The sequence below is a fragment of the Cervus elaphus genome, chromosome 9 (genome assembly GCF_910594005.1).
Source record: "Cervus elaphus chromosome 9, mCerEla1.1, whole genome shotgun sequence".
In the NCBI taxonomy this organism is placed as follows: domain Eukaryota; kingdom Metazoa; phylum Chordata; class Mammalia; order Artiodactyla; family Cervidae; genus Cervus; species Cervus elaphus.
Window position 1 is genome coordinate 570,655 of NC_057823.1, and position 22,211 is coordinate 592,865.

Below are 22,211 nucleotides of genomic sequence, written 5' to 3' on the forward strand. Positions count from 1 at the left end.
ATCAATTTTCATGAGGAGTCAGGCATCGTCTCCTTTGGAGGCACTGATCTCCGCATACCTCTGGAATTTTCAAAGGATGTGAGGCCTCCGGTCGCGATGAGGTGGGGAACTAGGTCTTTCTCTGTGGTCTCCACAGGGGATTCAGACATCCTTTCATCTTGGGAGATGCAAGACGAGCCTGCATTCAAGTCACTGCAGGGATATCCGGCCTTATTTCGAGTCAGGGCATCGTGGTGTCCATTCCGCTTGAGGCCGCAAACTCAGGGTCCCTCTCACATACCTAGAGCTGAGAGAAGCCTCCTCTTGAGGTGCTTGTGGTAAGGTGGTATTCCTCTGGAGTCGAAGCCAGGGACTAACCTCTCATCTCGAGTTGATTTTTGGTCCACGGAGCTCTTTCCTGTTGCTACAGTGACCTCAGGATCCCTCAGCCTTGAAACAGTGTTCTTGGGGTTTCTCTGGAGTGCCATCAAGGAAATCAAGGCTCCTTTCATGTGTGATGTGCAACACGGAATTGCTCTGCACGCAGTGCAGGGTATCGGACCTCCTTTTGCGGCGAGGGGGAAGTCTAATGGTTTTTCTCGAGTTGCGATGGTAACCTGGGGTATATTCTCGAGTTACGACGGGGATGGCCCTTCCACCCACGTGTTTGTTCAGCGACATCAGGACTCCTGCCTAGTTGCGAGGGACAACTCGGGATTCTCCTCGAGGCTTGGCAGGGCAATTGGGACGCCTCTCCAGCTGAGGCGGGAGACCAAGTGTCCCTTTCCACGTGCCACAGGAATCCTGGGACTCCTATCAAGTTTCACAAGGAGTAAGGCATCGTCTCCTTTGGAGGCACTGATCTCCGCGTACCTCTGGAGTTTTCAAAGGATGTGAGGCCTCCGGTCGCGATGAGGTGGGGAACTAGGTCTTTCTCTGTGGTCTCCACAGGGGATTCAGACATCCTTTCGTCTTGGGAGATGCAACACGAGCCTGCATTCAAGTCACTGCAGGGATATCCGGCCTTATTTCGCGTCAGGGCATCGCGGTGTCCATTTCACTTGAGGCCGCAAACTCAGGGTCCCTCTCACATTCATAGAGCTGAGAGAAGACTCCTCTTGAGGTGCTTGTGGTAAGGTGGTATTCCTCTGGAGTCGAAGCCAGGGACTAACCTCTCATCTCGAGTTGATTTTTGGTCCACAGAGCTCTTTCGTGTTGCTACAGTGACCTCAGGATCCCTCAACCTTGAAACAGTGTTCTTGGGGTTTCTCTGGAGTGCCATCAAGGAAATCAAGGCTCCTTTCATGTGTGATGTGCAACACGGAATTGCTCTGCACGCAGTGCAGGGGAATCGGGCCTCATCTCGCGGCGAGGGGGAAGTCTCATGGTTTTTCTCGAGTTGCGGCGGGAACCTGGGGTATATTCTCGAGTTACGACGGGGATGGCCCTTCCACACACGTGTTTCTTCAGCGACGTCAGGACTCCTGCCTAGTTGCGAGGGACAACTCGGGATTCTCCTCGAGGCTTGGCAGGGCAATAGGGACGCCTCTCCAGCTGAGGCGGGAGACCAAGGTTCCCTTTCCACGTGCCACAGGAATCCTGGGACTCCTATCAAGTTTCACGAGGAGTCAGGCATCGTCTTCTTTGGAGGCACTGATCTCCGCGTACCTCTGGAGTTTTCAAAGGATGTGAGGCCTCCGGTCGCGATGAGGTGGGGAACTAGGTCTTTCTCTGTTTTCTCCACAGGGAATTCAGACATCCTTTCGTCTTGGGAGATGCAAGACGAGCCTGCATTCAAGTCACTGCAGGGATATTCGGCCTTATTTCGAGCCAGGGCATCGCGGTGTCCATTCCACTTGAGGCCGCAAACTCAGGGTCCCTCTCACATACCTAAAGCTGAGAGAAGCCTCCTCTTGAGGTGCTTGTGGTAAGGTGGTATTCCTCTGGAGTCGAAGCCAGGGACTAACCTCTCATCTCGAGTTGAATTTTGGTCCATGGAGCTCTTTCGTGTGGCTACAGTGACCTCAGGATCCCTTTAGCCTTGAAACAGTGTTCTTGGGGTTTCTCTGGAGTGCCATCAAGGAAATCAAGGCTCCTTTCATGTGTGATGTGCAACACGGAATTGCTCTGCACGCAGTGCAGGGGAATCGGGCCTCATCTCGCGGCGAGGGGGAAGTCTCATGGTTTTTCTCGAGTTGCGGTGGGAACCTGGGGTATATTCTCGAGTTACGACGGGGATTGCCCTTCCACCCACGTGTTTATTCTGTGACGTCAGGACTCCTGCCTAGTTGCGAGTGACAACTCGGGAATTTCCTCGAGGCTTGGCAGGGCAATTGGGACGCCTCTCCAGCTGAGGCGGGAGACAAAGGGTCCCTTTCCACGTGCCACAGGAATCCTGGGACTCCTATTAAGTTTCACGAGGAGTCAGGCATCGTCTCCTTTGGAGGCACTGATCTCCGCATACCTCTGGAATTTTCAAAGGATGTGAGGCCTCCGGTCGCCATGAGGTGGGGAACTAGGTCTTTCTCTGTGGTCTCCACAGGGGATTCAGACATCCTTTCATCTTGGGAGATGCAAGACGAGCCTGCATTCAAGTCACTGCAGGGATATCCGGCCTTATTTCGAGTCAGGGCATCGTGGTGTCCATTCCACTTGAGGCCGCAAGCTCAGGGTCCCTCTCACATACCTAGAGCTGAGAGAAGCCTCCTCTTGAGGTGCTTGTGGTAAGGTGGTATTCCTCTGGAGTCGAAGCCAGGGACTAACCTCTCATCTCGAGTTGATTTTTGGTCCACGGAGCTCTTTCGTGTTGCTACAGTGACCTCAGGATCCATCAGCCTTGAAACAGTGTTCTTGGGGTTTCTCTGGAGTGCCATCAAGGAAATCAAGGCTCCTTTCATGTGTGATGTGCAACACGGAATTGCTCTGCACGCAGTGCAGGGTATTGGACCTCATTTTGCGGCGAGGGGGAAGTCTAATGGTTTTTCTCGAGTTGCGATGGTAACCTGGGGTATATTCTCGAGTTACGACGGGGATGGCCCTTCCACCCACGTGTTTGTTCAGCGACGACAGGACTCCTGCCTAGTTGCGAGTGACAACTCGGGAATCTCCTCGAGGCTTGGCAGGGCAATTGGGAGGCCTCTCCAGCTGAGGCGGGAGACAAAGGGTCCCTTTCCACGTGCCACAGGAATCCTGGGACTCCTATCAAGTTTCACGAGGAGTCAGGCATCGTCTCCTTTGGAGGCACTGATCTCCGCATACCTCTGGAATTTTCAAAGGATGTGAGGCCTCCGGTCGCCATGAGGTGGGGAACTAGGTCTTTCTCTGTGGTCTCCACAGGGGATTCAGACATCCTTTCATCTTGGGAGATGCAAGACGAGCCTGCATTCAAGTCACTGCAGGGATATCCGGCCTTATTTCGAGTCAGGGCATCGTGGTGTCCATTCCACTTGAGGCCGCAAACTCAGGGTCCCTCTCACATACCTAGAGCTGAGAGAAGCCTCCTCTTGAGGTGCTTGTGGTAAGGTGGTATTCCTCTGGAGTCGAAGCCAGGGACTAACCTCTCATCTCGAGTTGATTTTTGGTCCACGGAGCTCTTTCCTGTTGGTACAGTGACCTCAGGATCCCTCAGCCTTGAAACAGTGTTCTTGGGGTTTCTCTGGAGTGCCATCAAGGAAATCAAGGCTCCTTTCATGTGTGATGTGCAACACGGAATTGCTCTGCACGCAGTGCAGGGTATCGGACCTCCTTTTGCGGCGAGGGGGAAGTCTAATGGTTTTTCTCGAGTTGCGATGGTAACCTGGGGTATATTCTCGAGTTACGACGGGGATGGCCCTTCCACCCACGTGTTTGTTCAGCGACGTCAGGACTCCTGCCTAGTTGCGAGGGACAACTCGGGATTCTCCTCGAGGCTTGGCAGGGCAATTGGGACGCCTCTCCAGCTGAGGCGGGAGACCAAGGGTCCCTTTCCACGTGCCACAGGAATCCTGGGACTCCTATCAAGTTTCACAAGGAGTCAGGCATCGTCTCCTTTGGAGGCACTGATCTCCGCGTACCTCTGGAGTTTTCAAAGGATGTGAGGCCTCCGGTCGCGATGAGGTGGGGAACTAGGTCTTTCTCTGTGGTCTCCACAGGGGATTCAGACATCCTTTCGTCTTGGGAGATGCAACACGAGCCTGCATTCAAGTCACTGCAGGGATATCCGGCCTTATTTCAAGTCAGGGCATCGTGGTGTCCATTCCACTTGAGGCCGCAAACTCAGGGTCCCTCTCACATTCATAGAGCTGAGAGAAGCCTCCTCTTGAGGTGCTTGTGGTAAGGTGGTATTCCTCTGGAGTCGAAGCCACGGACTAACCTCTCATCTCGAGTTGATTTTTGGTCCACAGAGCTCTTTCGTGTTGCTACAGTGACCTCAGGATCCCTCAACCTTGAAACAGTGTTCTTGGGGTTTCTCTGGAGTGCCATCAAGGAAATCAAGGCTCCTTTCATGTGTGATGTGCAACACGGAATTGCTCTGCACACAGTGCAGGGGAATCGGGCCTCATCTCGCGGCGAGGGGGAAGTCTCATGGTTTTTCTCGAGTTGCGGCGGGAACCTGGGGTATATTCTCGAGTTACGACGGGGATGGCCCTTCCACACACGTGTTTCTTCAGCGACGTCAGGACTCCTGCCTAGTTGCGAGGGACAACTCGGGATTCTCCTCGAGGCTTGGCAGGGCAATAGGGACGCCTCTCCAGCTTAGGCGGGAGACCAAGGTTCCCTTTCCACGTGCCACAGGATTCCTGGGACTCCTATCAAGTTTCACGAGGAGTCAGGCATCGTCTTCTTTGGAGGCACTGATCTCCGCGTACCTCTGGAGTTTTCAAAGGATGTGAGGCCTCCGGTCGCGATGAGGTGGGGAACTAGGTCTTTCTCTGTGGTCTCCACAGGGGATTCAGACATCCTTTCGTCTTGGGAGATGCAAGACGAGCCTGCATTCAAGTCACTGCAGGGATATTCGGCCTTATTTCGAGCCAGGGCATCGCGGTGTCCATTCCACTTGAGGCCGCAAACTCAGGGTCCCTCTCACATACCTAAAGCTGAGAGAAGCCTCCTCTTGGGGTGCTTGTGGTAAGGTGGTATTCCTCTGGAGTCGAAGCCAGGGACTAACCTCTCATCTCGAGTTGAATTTTGGTCCATGGAGCTCTTTCGTGTGGCTACAGTGACCTCAGGATCCCTCTAGCCTTGAAACAGTGTTCTTGGGGTTTCTCTGGAGTGCCATCAAGAAAATCAAGGGCCCTTTCATGTGTGATGTGCAACACGGAATTTCTCTGCACGCAGTGCAGGGGAATCGGGCCTCATCTCGCGGCGAAGGGGGAGTCTCATGGTTTTTCTCGAGTTGCGGCGGGAACCTGGGGTATATTCTCGAGTTACGACGGGGATGGCCCTTCCACCCACGTGTTTGTTCAGCGACGTCAGGACTCCTGCCTAGTTGCGAGGGACAACTCGGGATTCTCCTCGAGGCTTGGCAGGGCAATTGGGACGCCTGTCAAGCTGAGCCGGGAGACGAAGGGTCACTTTCCACGTGTCACAGGAATCCTGGGACTCCTATCAAGTTTCCCGAGGAGTCAGGCATCGTCTCTTTGGAGGCACTGATCTCCGCGCACCTCTGGAGTTTTCAAAGGATGTGAGGCCTCCGGTCGCCATGAGGTGGGAAACTAGGTCTTTCTCTGTGGTCTCCACAGGGGATTTAGACATCCTTTCGTCTTGGGAGATGCAAGACGAGCCTGCATTCAAGTCACTGCAGGGATATCCGGCCTGATTTCGAGCCAGGGCATCGCGGTCTCCATTCCACTTGAGGCCGCAAACTCAGGGTCCCTCTCACATACCTAAAGCTGAGAGAAGCCTTCTCTTGAGGTGCTTGTGGTAAACTGGTATTCCTCTGTAGTTGAAGCCAGGGACTAACCTCTCATCTCGAGTTGATTTTTGGTCCACGGAGCTCTTTCGTGTTGCTACAGTGACCTCAGGGTCCCTCTAGCCTTGAAACAGTGTTCTTGGGGTTTCTCCGGAGTGCCATCAAGAAAATCAAGGCTCCTTTCATCTGTGATGTGTAACACGGAATTGCTCTGCACGCAGTGCAGGGGAATCGGGCCTCATCTCGCGGCGAGGGGGAAGTCTCATGGTTTTTCTCGAGTTGCGGTGGGAACCTGGGGTATATTCTCGAGTTACGACGGGGATTGCCCTTCCACCCACGTGTTTGTTCAGTGACGTCAGGACTCCTGCCTAGTTGCGAGTGACAACTCGGGAATCTCCTCGAGGCTTGGCAGGGCAATTGGGACGCCTCTCCAGCTGAGGCGGGAGACAAAGGGTCCCTTTCCACGTCCCACAGGAATCCTGGGACTCCTATCAAGTTTCACGAGGAGTCAGGCATCGTCTCCTTTGGAGGCACTGATCTCCGCATACCTCTGGAATTTTCAAAGGATGTGAGGCCTCCGGTCGCCATGAGGTGGGGAACTAGGTCTTTCTCTGTGGTCTCCACAGGGGATTCAGACATTCTTTCGTCTTGGGAGATGCAAGACGAGCCTGCATTCAAGTCACTGCAGGGATATCCGGCCTTATTTCGAGTCAGGGCATCGTGGTGTCCATTCCACTTGAGGCCGCAAACTCAGGGTCCCTCTCACATACCTAGAGCTGAGAGAAGTCTCCTCTTGAGGTGCTTGTGGTAAGGTGGTATTCCTCTGGAGTCGAAGCCAGGGACTAACCTCTCATCTCGAGTTGATTTTTGGTCCACGGAGCTCTTTCGTGTTGCTACAGTGACCTCAGGATCCATCAGCCTTGAAACAGTGTTCTTGGGGTTTCTCTGGAGTGCCATCAAGGAAATCAAGGCTCCTTTCATGTGTGATGTGCAACACGGAATTGCTCTGCACGCAGTGCAGGGTATCGGACCTCATTTTGCGGCGAGGGGGAAGTCTAATGGTTTTTCTCGAGTTGCGATGGTAACCTGCGGTATATTCTCGAGTTACGACGGGGATGGCCTTTCCACCCACGTGTTTGTTCATCGACGTCAGGACTCCTGCCTAGTTGCGATGGACAACTCGGGATTTTCCTCGAGGCTTGGCAGGACAATTGGGAGGCCTCTCCAGCTGAGGAGGGAGACCAAGGGTCCCTTTCCATGTGCCACAGGAATCCTGGGACTCCTATCAAGTTTCACGAGGAGTCAGGCATCGTCTCCTTTGGAGGCACTGATCTCCGCGTACCTCTGGTATTTTCAAAGGATGTGAGGCCTCCGGTCGCGATGAGGTGGGGAACTAGGTCTTTCTCTGTGGTCTCCACAGGGGATTCAGACATCCTTTCATCTTGGGAGATGCAAGACGAGCCTGCATTCAAGTCACTGCAGGGATATCCGGCCTTATTTCGAGTCAGGGCATCGCGTTCTCCATTCCACTTGAGGCCGCAAACTCAGGGTCCCTCTCACATACCTAGAGCTGAGAGAAGCCTCCTCTTGAGGTGCTTGTGGTAAGGTGGTTTTCCTCTGGAGTCGAAGCCAGGGACTAACCTCTCATCTCGAGTTGATTTTTGGTCCACGGAGCTCTTTCGTGTTGCTACAGTGACCTCAGGATCCCTCTAGCCTTGAAACAGTGTTCTTGGGGTTTCTCTGGAGTGCCATCAAGGAAATCAAGGCTCCTTTCATGTGTGATGTGCAACACGGAATTGCTCTGCACGCAGTGCAGGGGAATCGGGCCTCATCTCGCGGCGAGGGGGAAGTCTCATGGTTTTTCTCGAGTTGCGGCGGGAACCTGGGGTATATTCTCGAGTTACGACGGGGATGGCCCTTCCACACACGTCTTTCTTCAGCGACGTCAGGACTCCTGCCTAGTTGCGAGGGACAACTCGGGATTCTCCTCGAGGCTTGGCAGGGCAATTGGGACGCCTCTCCAGCTGAGGCGGGAGAAAAAGGTTCCCTTTCCACGTGCCACAGGAATCCTGGGACTCCTATCAAGTTTCACGAGGAGTCAGGCATCGTCTTCTTTGGAGGCACTGATCTCCGCGTACCTCTGGAGTTTTCAAAGGATGTGAGGCCTCCGGTCGCGATGAGGTGGGGAACTAGGTCTTTCTCTGTGGTCTCCACAGGGGATTCAGACATTCTTTCGTCTTGGGAGATGCAAGACGAGCCTGCATTCAAGTCACTGCAGGGATATCCGGCCTTATTTCGAGCCAGGGCATCGCGGTGTCCATTCCACTTGAGGCCGCAAACTCAGGGTCCCTCTCACATACCTAAAGCTGAGAGATGCCTCCTCTTGAGGTGCTTGTGGTAAGGTGGTATTCCTCTGGAGTCGAAGCCAGGGACTAACCTCTCATCTCGAGTTGAATTTTGGTCCATGGAGCTCTTTCGTGTGGCTACAGTGACCTCAGGATCCCTCTAGCCTTGAAACAGCGTTCTTGGGGTTTCTCTGGAGTGCCATCAAGAAAATCAAGGGTCCTTTCATGTGTGATGTGCAACACGGAATTTCTCTGCACGCAGTGCAGGGGAATCGGGCCTCATCTCGCGGCGAAGGGGAAGTCTCATGGTTTTTCTCGAGTTGCGGCGGGAACCTGGGGTATATTCTCGTTACGACGGGGATGGCCCTTCCACCCACGTGTTTGTTCAGCGACGTCAGGACTCCTGCCTAGTTGCGAGGGACAACTCGGGATTCTCCTCGAGGCTTGGCAGGGCAATTGGGACGCCTGTCAAGCTGAGCCGGGAGACCAAGGGTCACTTTCCACGTGTCACAGGAATCCTGGGACTCCTATCAAGTTTCACGAGGAGTCAGGCATCGTCTCCTTTGGAGGCACTGATCTCCGCGTACCTCTGGAGTTTTCAAAGGATGTGAGGCCTCCGGTCGCCGTGAGGTGGGAAACTAGGTCTTTCTCTGTGGTCTCCACAGGGGATTCAGACATCCTTTCGTCTTGGGAGATGCAAGACGAGCCTGCATTCAAGTCACTGCAGGGATATCCGGCCTGATTTCGAGCCAGGGCATCGCGGTCTCCATTCCACTTGAGGCCGCAAACTCAGGGTCCCTCTCACATACCTAGAGCTGAGAGAAGCCTCCTCTTGAGGTGCTTGTGGTAAGGTGGTATTCCTCTGGAGTCGAAGCCAGGGACTAACCTCTCATCTCGAGTTGATTTTTGGTCCACAGAGCTCTTTCATGTTGCTACAGTAACCTCAGGATCCCTCAGCCTTGAAACAGTGTTCTTGGGGTTTCTCTGGAGTGCCATCAAGGAAATCAAGGCTCCTTTCATGTGTGATGTGCAACACGGAATTGCTCTGCACGCAGTGCAGGGGAATCGGGCCTCATCTCGCGACGAGGGGAAGTCTCATGATTTTTCTCGAGTTGCGGCGGGAACCTGGGTTATATTCTCGAGTTACAACGGGGATGGCCCTTCCACCCACGTGTTTGTTCAGCGACGTCAGGACTCCTGCCTAGTTGCGAGGGACAACTCGCGAATCTCCTCCAGGCTTGGCAGGGCAATTGGGACGCCTCTCCAACTGAGGCGGGAGACCAAGGGTCCCTTTCCACGTGCCACAGGAATCCTGGGACTCCTATCCATTTTCACGAGGAGTCAGGCATCGTCTCCTTTGGAGGCACTGATCTCCGCGTACCTCTGGAATTTTCAAAGGATGTGAGGCCTCCGGTCGCGATGAGGTGGGGAACTAGGTCTTTCTCTGTGGTCTCCACAGGGGATTCAGACATCGTTCCATCTTGGGAGATGCAAGACGAGCCTGCATTCAAGTCACTGCAGGGATATCCGGCCTTATTTCGAGTCAGGGCATCGCGGTGTCCATTCCACTTGAGGCCGCAAACTCAGGGTCCCTCTCACATACCTAGAGCTGAGAGAAGCCTCCTCTTGAGGTGCTTGTGGTAAGGTGGTATTCCTCTGGAGTCGAAGCCAGGGACTACCCTCTCATCTCGAGTTGATTTTTGGTCCACGGAGCTCTTTCGTGTTGCTACAGTGACCTCAGGATCCCTCTAGCCTTGAAACAGTGCTCTTGGGGTTTCTCTGGAGTGCCATCAAGGAAATCAAGGCTCCTTTCATGTGTGATGTGCAACACGGAATTGCTCTTCACGCAGTGCAGGAGAATCAGGCCTCATCTCGCGGCGAGGGGGAAGTCTCATGCTTTTTCTCGAGTTGCGGCGGGAACCTGGGGTATATTCTCGAGTTACGACGGGGATGGCCCTTCCACACACGTGTTTGTTCAGCGACGTCAGGACTCCTGCCTAGTTGCGAGGGACAACTCGGGATTCTCCTCGAGGCTTGGCAGGGCAATTGGGACGCCTCTCCAGCTGAGGCGGGAGACCAAGGGTCCCTTTCCACGTGCCACAGGAATCCTGGGACTCCTATCATGTTTCACGAGGAGTCAGGCATCGTCTCCTTTGGAGGCACTGATCTCCGCGTACCTCTGGAGTTTTCAAAGGTGTGAGGCCTCCGGTCGCCGTGAGGTGGGAACTAGGTCTTTCTCTGTTGTCTCCACACGGGATTCAGACATTCGTTCATTTTGGGAGATGCAAGATGAGCCTGCATTCAAGTCACTGCAGGGATATCTGGCCTTATTTCGCGTCAGGGCATCGCAGTGTCCATTCCACTTTAGGCCGCAAAATTAGGGTCCCTCTCACATACCTAGAGCTGAGAGAAGCCTCCTCTTGAGGTGCTTGTGGTAAGGTGGTATACCTCTGGAGTTGAATCCAGGGACTAACCTCTCATCTCGAGTTGATTCTTGGTCCACGGAGCTCTTTCGTGTTGCTACAGTCACCTCAGGATCCCTCTAGCCTTGAAACAGTGTTCTTGGGGTTTCTCTGGAGTGCCATCAAGGAAATCAAGGCTCCTTTCATGTGTGATGTTCAACACCGAATTGCTCTGCACGCAGTGCAGGGGAATCGGGCCTCATCTCGCGGCGAGGGGGAAGTCTCATGGTTTTTCTCGAGTTGCGGCGGGAACCTGGGGTATATTCTCGAGTTACGACGCGGATGGCCCTTCCACACACGTGTTTGTTCAGCGACGTCAGGACTCCTGCCTAGTTGCGAGGGACAACTCGGGATTCTCCTCGAAGCTTGGCAGGGCAATTGGGATGCCTCTCCAGCTGAGGCGGGAGACCAAGGGTCCCTTTCGACGTGCCACAGGAATCCTGGGACTCCTATCAAGTTTCACGAGGAGTCAGGCATCGTCTCCTTTGGAGGCACTGATCTCCGCGTACCTCTGGAGTTTTCAAAGGATGTGAGGCCTCCGGTCGCCATGAGGTGGGGAACTAGGTCTTTTTCTGTGGTCTCCACAGGGTATAGGGACACCCTTTCGTCTTGGGAGATGCAAGACGAGCCTGCATTCAAGTCACTGCAGGGATATCCGGCCTTATTTCGAGTCAGGGCATCGCGGTGTACATTCCACTTGAGGCCGCAAACTCAGCACATAGCTAGAGCTGAGAGAAGCCTCCTCTTGTGGTGCTTGTGATAAGGTGGCATTCCTCTGGAGTCGAAGCCAGGGACTAACCTCTCATCTCGAGTTGATTTTTGGTCCACGGAGCTCTTTCCTGTTGCTACAGTGACCTCAGGATCCCGCTAGCCTTGAAACAGTGTTCTTGGGGTTTCTCTGGAGTGCCATCAAGGAAATCAAGGCTCCTTTCATGTGTGATGTGCAACACGGAATTTCTCTGCACACAGTGCAGGGGAATCGGGCCTCATCTCGCGGCGAAGGGGAAGTCTCATGGTTTTTCTCGAGTTGCAGCGGGAACCTGGGGTATATTCTCGAGTTACGACGGGGATGGCCCTTCCAACCAGGTGTTTGTTCAGCGACGGCAGGACTCCTGCCTAGTTGCGACGGACAACTCGGGATTCTCCTCGAGGCTTGCCAGGGCAATTGGGACGCCTCTCCAGCTGAGGCGGGAGATCAAGGGTCCCTTTCCACGTGCACAGGAATCCTGGGACTCCTATCAAGTTTCACGAGGAGTCAGGCATCGTCTCCTTTGGAGGCACTGATCTCCGCATACCTCTGGAGTTTTCAAAGTATGTGAGGCCTCCGGTCGCGATGAGGTGGGGAACTAGGTCTTTTTCTGTGGTCTCCACAGGGGATTCGGACATACTTTCGTCTTGGGAGACGCAAGACGAGCCTGCATTCAAGTCACTGCAGGGATATCCGCCCTTATTTCGAGTCAGGGCATCGCGGTGTCCATTCCAATTGAGGCCGCAAACTCAGGGTCCCTCTCACATTCCTAGAGCTGAGAGAAGCCTCCTCTTGAGGTGCTTGTGGTAAGGTGGTATTCCTCTGGAATCGAAGCAAGGGACTAACCTCTCATCTCGAGTTGATTCATGGTCCACGGAGCTCTTTCGTGCTGCTACAGGGACCTCAGGATCCCTCCAGCCATGAAACAGTGTTCTTGGGGTTTCTCTGGAGTGCCATCAAGGAAATCAAGGCTCCTTTCATGTGTGATGTGCAACACGGAATTGCTCTGCACACAGTGCAGCGGAATCGGGCCTCATCTCGCGGCGAGGGGGAAGTCTCATGGTTTTTCTCGAGTTGCGGCGGGAACCAGGGGTATATTCTCGAGTTACGACGGGGATGGCCCTTCCACCCACGTGTTTATTCAGCGACGTCAGGACTCCTGCCTAGTTGCCAGGGACAACTCGGGATTCTCCTCGAGGCTTGGCAGGGCAATTGGGACGCCTCTCCAGCTGAGGCGGGAGACCAAGGGTCCCTTTCCACGTGCCACAGGAATCCTGGGACTCCTATCAAGTTTCACGAGGAGTCAGGCATCATCTCCTTTGGAGGCACTGATCTCCGCGTACCTCTGGAGTTTTCAAAGGATATGAGGCCTCCGGTCGCGATGAGGTGGGGAACTAGGTCATTCTCTGTGGTCTCCACAGGGGATTCGGACACCCTTTCGTCTTGGGAGATGCAAGACGAGCCTGCATTCAAGTCACTGCAGGGATATCCGGCCTTATTTCGAGTCAGGGCATCGCGGTGTCCATTCCACTTGAGGCCGCAAACTCAGCACATAGCTAGAGCTGAGAGAAGCCTCCTCTTGAGGTGCTTGTGATAAGGTGGTATTCCTCTGGAGTCGAAGCCAGGGACTAACCTCTCATCTCGAGTTGATTTATGGTCCACGGAACTCTTTCGTGTTGCTACATTGACCTCAGGATCCCGCTAGCCTTGAAACAGTGTTCTTGGGGTTTCTCTGGAGTGCCATCAAGGAAATCAAGGCTCCTTTCATGTGTGATGTGCAACACGGAATTGCTCTGCACGCAGTGCAGGGTATCGGACCTCATTTTGCGGCGAGGGGGAAGTCTAATGGTTTTTCTCGAGTTGTGATGGTAACCTGGGGTATATTCTCGAGTTACGACTGGGATGGCCCTTCCACCCACGTGTTTGTTCAGCGACGTCAGACTCCTGCCTAGTTGCGAGGGACAACTCGGGATTCTCCTCGAGGCTTGGCAGGGCAATTGGTACGCCTCTCTAGCTGAGGCGGGAGACCAAGTGTCCCTTTCCACGTGCCACAGGAATCCGGGGACTCCTATCAAGTTTCACGAGGAGTCAGGCATCGTCTCCCTTGGAGGCACTGATCTCCGCGGACCTCTGGAGTTTTCAAAGGATGTGAGGCCTCCGGTCGCCATGAGGTGGGGATCTAGGTCTTTCTCTGTGGTCTCCACAGGGGATTCAGACATCCTTTCGTCTTGGGAGATGCAAGACGAGCCTGCATTCAAGTCACTGCATGGATATCCGGCCTGATTTCGAGTCAGGGCATCGCGGTCTCCATTCCACTTGAGGCGGCAAACTCAGGGTACCTCTCACATACATAGAGCTGAGAGAAGCCTCCTCTTGAGGTGCTTGTGGTAAGGTGGTATTCCTTTGAAGTCGAAGCCAGGGACTAACAACTCATCTCGAGTTGATTTTTGGTCCACGGAGCTCTTTCGTGTTGCTACAGTGACCTCAGGATCCCTCAACCTTGAAACAGTGTTCTTGGGGTTTCTCTGGAGTGCCATCAAGGAAATCAAGGCTCCTTTCATGTGTGATGTGCAACACGGAATTGATCTGCACGCAGTGCAGGGGAATCGGGCCTCATCTCGCGGCGAGGGGGAAGTCTCATGGTTTTTCTCGAGTTGCGGCGGGAACCTGGGGTATATTCTCGAGTTACGACGGGGATGGCCCTTCCACACACGTGTTTGTTCAGCGACGTCAGGACTCCTGCCTAGTTGCGAGGGACATCTCGGGATTCTCCTCGAGGCTTGGCAGGGCAATTGGGACGCCTCTCCAGCTGAGGCGGGAGACCAAGGGTCCCTTTCCACGTGACACAGGAATCCTGGGACTCCTATCAAGTTTCACGAGGAGTCAGGCATCGTCTGCTTTGGAGGCACTGATCTCCGCGTACCTCTGGAGTTTTCAAAGGATGTGAGGCCTCCGGTCGCCATGAGGTGGGGAACTAGGTCTTTTTCTGTGGTCTCCACAGGGGATTCGGACACCCTTTCGTCTTGGGAGATGCAAGACGAGCCTGCATTCAAGTCACTGCAGGGATATCTGGCCTTATTTCGAGTCAGGGCATCGCGGTGTCCATTCCACTTGAGGCCGCAAACTCAGCACATAGCTAGAGCTGAGAGAAGCCTCCTCTTGAGGTGCTTGTGATAAGGTGGTATTCCTCTGGAGTCGAAGCCAGGGACTAACCTCTTCTCTCGAGTTGATTTTTGGTCCACGGAACTCTTTCGTGTTGCTACAGTGACCTCAGGATCCCGCTAGCCTTGAAACAGTGTTCTTGGGGTTTCTCTGGAGTGCCATCAAGGAAATCAAGGCTCCTTTCATGTGTGATGTGCAACACGGAATTGCTCTGCACGCAGTGCAGGGTATCGGACCTCATTTTGCGGCGAGGGGGAAGTCTAATGGTTTTTCTCGAGTTGTGATGGTAACCTGGGGTATATTCTCGAGTTACGACTGGGATGGCCCTTCCACCCACGTGTTTGTTCAGCGACGTCAGACTCCTGCCTAGTTGCGAGGGACAACTCGGGATTCCCCTCGAGGCTTGGCAGGGCAATTGGGACGCCTCTCCAGCTGAGGCGGGAGACCAAGTGTCCCTTTCCACGTGCCACAGGAATCCTGGGACTCCTATCAAGTTTCACGAGGAGTCAGGCATCGTCTCCTTTGGAGGTACTGATCTCCGCGGACCTCTGGAGTTTTCAAAGGATGTGAGGCCTCCGGTCGCCATGAGGTGGGGAACTAGGTCTTTCTCTGTGGTCTCCACAGGGGATTCAGACATCCTTTCGTCTTGGGAGATGCAAGACGAGCCTGCATTCAAGTCACTGCATGGATATCCGGCCTGATTTCGAGTCAGGGAATCGCGGTCTCCATTCCACTTGAGGCCGCAAACTCAGGGTCCCTCTCACATACATAGAGCTGAGAGAAGCCTCCTCTTGAGGTGCTTGTGGTAAGGTGGTATTCCTTTGGAGTCAAAGCCAGGGACTAACCTCTCATCTCGAGTTGATTTTTGGTCCACGGAGCTCTTTCTTGTTGCTACAGTGACCTCAGGATCCCTCAACCTTGAAACAGTGTTCTTGGGGTTTCTCTGGAGTGCCATCAAGGAAATCAAGGCTCCTTTCATGTGTGATGTGCAACACGGAATTGCTCTGCACGCAGTGCAGGGGAATCGGGCCTCATCTCGCGGCGAGGGGGAAGTCTCATGGTTTTTCTCGAGTTGCGGCGGGAACCTGGGGTATATTCTCGAGTTACGACGGGGATGGCCCTTCCACCCACGTGTTTGTTCAGCGACGACAGGACTCCTGCCTAGTTGCGAGTGACAACTCGGGAATCTCCTCGAGGCTTGGCAGGGCAATTGGGACGCCTCTCCAGCTGAGGCGGGAGACCAAGTGTCCCTTTCCACGTGCCACAGGAATCCTGGGACTCCTATCAAGTTTCACGAGGAGTCAGGCATCGTCTCCTTTGGAGGCACTGATCTCCGCATACCTCTGGAATTTTCAAAGGATGTGAGGCCTCCGGTCGCCATGAGGTGGGGAACTAGGTCTTTCTCTGTGGTCTCCACAGGGGATTCAGACATCCTTTCATCTTGGGAGATGCAAGACGATCCTGCATTCAAGTCACTGCAGGGATATACGGCCTTATTTCGAGTCAGGGCATCGTGGTGTCCATTCCACTTGAGGCCGCAAACTCAGGGTCCCTCTCACATACCTAGAGCTGAGAGAAGCCTCCTCTTGAGGTGCTTGTGGTAAGGTGGTATTCCTCTGGAGTCGAAGCCAGGGACTAACCTCTCATCTCCAGTTGATTTTTGGTCCACGGAGCTCTTTCCTGTTGCTACAGTGACCTCAGGATCCCTCAGCCTTGAAACAGTGTTCTTGGGGTTTCTCTGGAGTGCCATCAAGGAAATCAAGGCTCCTTTCATGTGTGATGTGCAACACGGAATTGCTCTGCACGCAGTGCAGGGTATCGGACCTCATATTGCGGCGAGGGGGAAGTCTAATGGTTTTTCTCGAGTTGCGATGGTAACCTGGGGTATATTCTCGAGTTACGATGGGGATGGCCCTTCCACCCACGTGTTTGTTCAGCGACGACAGGACTCCTGCCTAGTTGCGAGGGACAACTCGGGAATCTCCTCGAGGCTTGGCAGGGCAATTGGGACGCCTCTCCAGCTGAGGCGGGAGACAAAGGGTCCCTTTCCACGTGCCACAGGAATCCTGGGACTCCTATCATGTTTCACGAGGAGTCAGGCATCGTCTCCTTTGGAGGCACTGATCTCCGCATACCTCTGGAGTTTTCAAAGGATGTGAGGCCTCCGGTCGCGATGAGGTGGGGAACTAGGTCTTTCTCTGTGGTCTCCACAGCAGATTCAGACATCCTTTCGTCTTGGGAGATGCAACACGAGCCTGCATTCAAGTCACTGCAGGGATATCCGGCCTTATTTCGCGTCAGGGCATCGCGGTGTCCATTCCACTTGAGGCCGCAAACTCAGGGTCCCTCTCACATTCATAGAGCTGAGAGAAGCCTCCTCTTGAGGTGCTTGTGGTAAGGTGGTATTCCTCTGGAGTCGAAGCCAGGGACTAACCTCTCATCTCGAGTTGATTTTTGGTCCACAGAGCTCTTTCGTGTTGCTACAGTGACCTCAGGATCCCTCCAACCTTGAAACAGTGTTCTTGGGGTTTCTCTGGAGTGCCATCAAGGAAATCAAGGGTCCTTTCATGTGTGATGTGCAACACGGAATTTCTCTGCACGCAGTGCAGGGGAATCGGGCCTCATCTCGTGGCGAAGGGGAAGTCTCATGGTTTTTATCGAGTTGCGGCAGGAACCTGGGGTATATTCTCGAGTTACGACGGGGATGGCCCTTCCACACACGTGTTTCTTCAGCGACGTCAGGACTCCTGCCTAGTTGCGAGGGACAACTCGGGATTCTCCTCGAGGCTTGGCAGGGCAAATGGGACGCCTGTCAAGCTGAGCCGGGAGACGAAGGGTCACTTTCCACGTGTCACAGGAATCCTGGGACTCCTATCAAGTTTCACGAGGAGTCAGGCATCGTCTCTTTGGAGGCACTGATCTCCGCGTACCTCTGGAGTTTTCAAAGGATGTGAGGCCTCCGGTCGCCATGAGGTGGGAAACTAGGTCTTTCTCTGTGGTCTCCACAGGGGATTCAGACATCCTTTCGTCTTGGGAGATGCAAGACGAGCCTGCATTCAAGTCACTGCAGGGATATCCGGCCTGATTTCGAGCCAGGGCATCGCGGTCTCCATTCCACTTGAGGCCGCAAACTCAGGGTCCCTCTCACATACCTAAAGCTGAGAGAAGCCTTCTCTTGAGGTGCTTGTGGTAAACTGGTATTCCTCTGTAGTTGAAGCCAGGGACTAACCTCTCATCTCGAGTTGATTTTTGGTCCACGGAGCTCTTTCGTGTTGTTACAGTGACCTCAGGGTCCCTCTAGCCTTGAAACAGTGTTCTTGGGGTTTCTCCGGAGTGCCATCAAGAAAATCAAGGCTCCTTTCATGTGTGATGTGCAACACGGAATTGCTCTGCACGCAGTGCAGGGGAATCGGGCCTCATCTCGCGGCGAGGGGGAAGTCTCATGGTTTTTCTCGAGTTGCGGTGGGAACCTGGGGTATATTCTCGAGTTACGACGGGGATTGCCCTTCCACCCACGTGTTTGTTCAGTGACGTCAGGACTCCTGCCTAGTTGCGAGTGACAACTCGGGAATTTCCTCGAGGCTTGGCATGGCAATTGGGACGCCTCTCCAGCTGAGGCGGGAGACAAAGGGTCCCTTTCCACGTGCCACAGGAATCCTGGGACTCCTATCAAGTTTCACGAGGAGTCAGGCATCGTCTCCTTTGGAGGCACTGATCTCCGCATACCTCTGGAATTTTCAAAGGATGTGAGGCCTCCGGTCGCCATGAGGTGGGGAACTAGGTCTTTCTCTGTGGTCTCCACAGGGGATTCAGACATTCTTTCGTCTTGGGAGATGCAAGACGAGCCTGCATTCAAGTCACTGCAGGGATATCCGGCCTTATTTCGAGTCAGGGCATCGTGGTGTCCATTCCACTTGAGGCCGCAAACTCAGGGTCCCTCTCACATACCTAGAGCTGAGAGAAGTCTCCTCCTGAGGTGCTTGTGTTAAGGTGGTATTCCTCTGGAGTCGAAGCCAGGGACTAACCTCTCATCTCGAGTTGATTTTTGGTCCACGGAGCTCTTTCGTGTTGCTACAGTGACCTCAGGATCCATCAGCCTTGAAACAGTGTTCTTGGGGTTTCTCTGGAGTGCCATCAAGGAAATCAAGGCTCCTTTCATGTGTGATGTGCAACACGGAATTGCTCTGCACGCAGTGCAGGGTATCGGACCTCATTTTGCGGCGAGGGGGAAGTCTAATGGTTTTTCTCGAGTTGCGATGGTAACCTGCGGTATATTCTCGAGTTACGACGGGGATGGCCCTTCCACCCACGTGTTTGTTCATCGACGTCAGGACTCCTGCCTAGTTGCGAGGGACAACTCGGGATTTTCCTCGAGGCTTGGCAGGGCAATTGGGAGGCCTCTCCAGCTGAGGAGGGAGACCAAGGGTCCCTTTCCACGTGCCACAGGAATCCTGGGACTCCTATCAAGTTTCACGAGGAGTCAGGCATCGTCTCCTTTGGAGGCACTGATCTCCGCGTACCTCTGGAGTTTTCAAAGGATGTGAGGCCTCCGGTCGCGATGAGGTGGGGAACTAGGTCTTTCTCTGTGGTCTCCACAGGGGATTCAGACACCCTTTCCTCTTGGGAGATGCAAGAGGAGCCTGCATTCCAGTCACTGCAGGGATATCCGGCCTTATTTCGAGTCAGGGCATCGCGGTGTCCATTCCACTTGAGGCCGCAAACTCAGGGTCCCTCTCACATACCTAGAGCTGAGAGAAGCCTCCTCTTGAGGTGCTTGTGGTAAGGTGGTATTCCTCTGGAGTCGAAGCCAGGGACTAACCTCTCATCTCGAGTTGAATTTTGGTCCATGGAGCTCTTTCGTGTGGCTACAGTGACCTCAGGATCCCTCTAGCCTTGAAACAGTGTTCTTGGGGTTTCTCTGGAGTGCCATCAAGAAAATCAAGGCTCCTTTCATGTGTGATGTACAACACGGAATTTCTCTGCACGCAGTGCAGGGGAATCGGGCCTCATCTCGCGGCGAAGGGGAAGTCTCATGGTTTTTCTCGAGTTGCGGCGGGAACCTGGGGTATATTCTCGAGTTACGACGGGGATGGCCCTTCCAACCACGTGTTTGTTCAGCGACGTCAGGACTCCTGCCTAGTTGCGAGGGACAACTCGGGATTCTCCTCGAGGCTTGGCAGGGCAATTGGGACGCCTGTCAAGCTGAGCAGGGAGACCAAGGGTCACTTTCCACGTGTCACAGGAATCCTGGGACTCCTATCAAGTTTCACGAGGAGTCAGGCATCGTCTCCTTTGGAGGCACTGATCTCCGCGTACCTCTGGAGTTTTCAAAGGATGTGAGGCCTCCGGTCGCCGTGAGGTGGGAAACTAGGTCTTTCTCTGTGGTCTCCACAGGGGATTCAGACATCCTTTCGTCTTGGGAGATGCAAGACGAGCCTGCATTCAAGTCACTGCAGGGATATACGGCCTGATTTCAGGCCAGGGCATCGCGGTCTCCATTCCACTTGAGGCCGCAAACTCAGGGTCCCTCTCACATACCTAGAGCTGAGAGAAGCCTCCTCTTGAAGTGCTTGTGGTAAGGTGGTATTCCCCTGGAGTCGAAGCCAGGGACTAACCTTTCATCTCGAGTTGACTTTTGATCCACGGAGCTCTTTCGTGTTGCTACAGTGACCTCAGGATCCCTCTAGCCTTGAAACAGTGTTCTTGGGGTTTCTCTGGAGTGCCATCAAGGAAATCAAGGCTCCTTTCATGTGTGATGTGCAACACGGAATTGCTCTGCACGCAGTGCAGGGTATCGGGCCTTATTTTGCGTCGAGGGGGAAGTCTCATGGTTTTTCTCGAGTTGCGATGGGAACCTGGGGTATATTCTCGAGTTACGACGGGGATGGCCCTTCCACCATCGTGTTTGTTCAGCCATGTCCGGACTCCTGCCTAGTTGCGAGGGACAACTCGGGATTCTCCTCGAGCCTTGGCAGGGCAATTGGGACGCCTCTCCAGCTGAGGCGGGAGACCAAGGGTCCCTTTCCACGTGCCACAGGAATCCTGGGACTCCTATCAAGTTTCATGAGGAGTCAGGCATCGTCTCCTTTGGAGGCACTGATCTCCGCGTACCTCTGGAGTTTTCAAAGGATGTGAGGCCTCCGGTCGCGATGAGGTGGGGAACTAGGTCTTTCTCTGTGGTCTCCACAGGGGATTCAGACATCGTTCCATCTTGGGAGATGCAAGACGAGCCTGCATTCAAGTCACTGCAGGGATATCCGGCCTTATTTCGAGTCAGGGCATCGCGGTCTCCATTCCACTTGAGGCCGCAAACTCAGGGTCCCCCTCACATACCTAGAGCTGAGAGAAGCCTCCTCTTGAGGTGCTTGTGGTAAGGTGGTTTTCCTCTGGAGTCGAAGCCAGGGACTAACCTCTCATCTCGAGTTGATTTTTGGTCCACGGAGCTCTTTCGTGTTGCTACAGTGACCTCAGGATCCCTCTAGCCTTGAAACAGTGCTCTTGGGGTTTCTCTGGAGTGCCATCAAGGAAATCAAGGCTCCTTTCATGTGTGATGTGCAACACGGAATTGCTCTTCACGCAGTGCAGGAGAATCAGGCCTCATCTCGCGGCGAGGGGGAAGTCTCATGCTTTTTCTCGAGTTGCGGCGGGAACCTGGGGTATATTCTCGAGTTACGACGGGGATGGCCCTTCCACACACGTGTTTGTTCAGCGACGTCAGGACTCCTGCCTAGTTGCGAGGGACAACTCGGGATTCTCCTCGAGGCTTGGCAGGGCAATTGGGACGCCTCTCCAGCTGAGGTGGGAGACCAAGGGTCCCTTTCCACGTGACACAGGAATCCTGGGACTCCTATCATGTTTCACGAGGAGTCAGGCATCGTCTCCTTTGGAGGCACTGATCTCCGCGTATCTCTGGAGTTTTCAAAGGTGTGAGGCCTCCGGTCGCCGTGAGGTGGGAAACTAGGTCTTTCTCTGTTGTCTCCACACGGGATTCAGACATTCGTTCATTTTGGGAGATGCAAGATGAGCCTGCATTCAAGTCACTGCAGGGATATCTGGCCTTATTTCGCGTCAGGGCATCGCAGTGTCCATTCCACTTTAGGCCGCAAAATTAGGGTCCCTCTCACATACCTAGAGCTGAGAGAAGCCTCCTCTTGAGGTGCTTGTGGTAAGGTGGTATACCTCTGGAGTTGAATCCAGGGACTAACCTCTCATCTCGAGTTGATTCTTGGTCCACGGAGCTCTTTCGTGTTGCTACAGTGACCTCAGGATCCCTCTAGCCTTGAAACAGTGTTCTTGGGGTTTCTCTGGAGTGCCATCAAGTAAATCAAGGCTCCTTTCATGTGTGATGTTCAACACCGAATTGCTCTGCACGCAGTGCAGGGGAATCGGGCCTCATCTCGCGGCGAGGGGGAAGTCTCATGGTTTTTCTCGAGTTGCGGCGGGAACCTGGGGTATATTCTCGAGTTACGACGCGGATGGCCCTTCCACACACGTGTTTGTTCAGCGACGTCAGGACTCCTGCCTAGTTGCGAGGGACAACTCGGGATTCTCCTCGAGGCTTGGCAGGGCAATTGGGATGCCTCTCCAGCTGAGGCGGGAGACCAAGGGTCCCTTTCAACGTGACA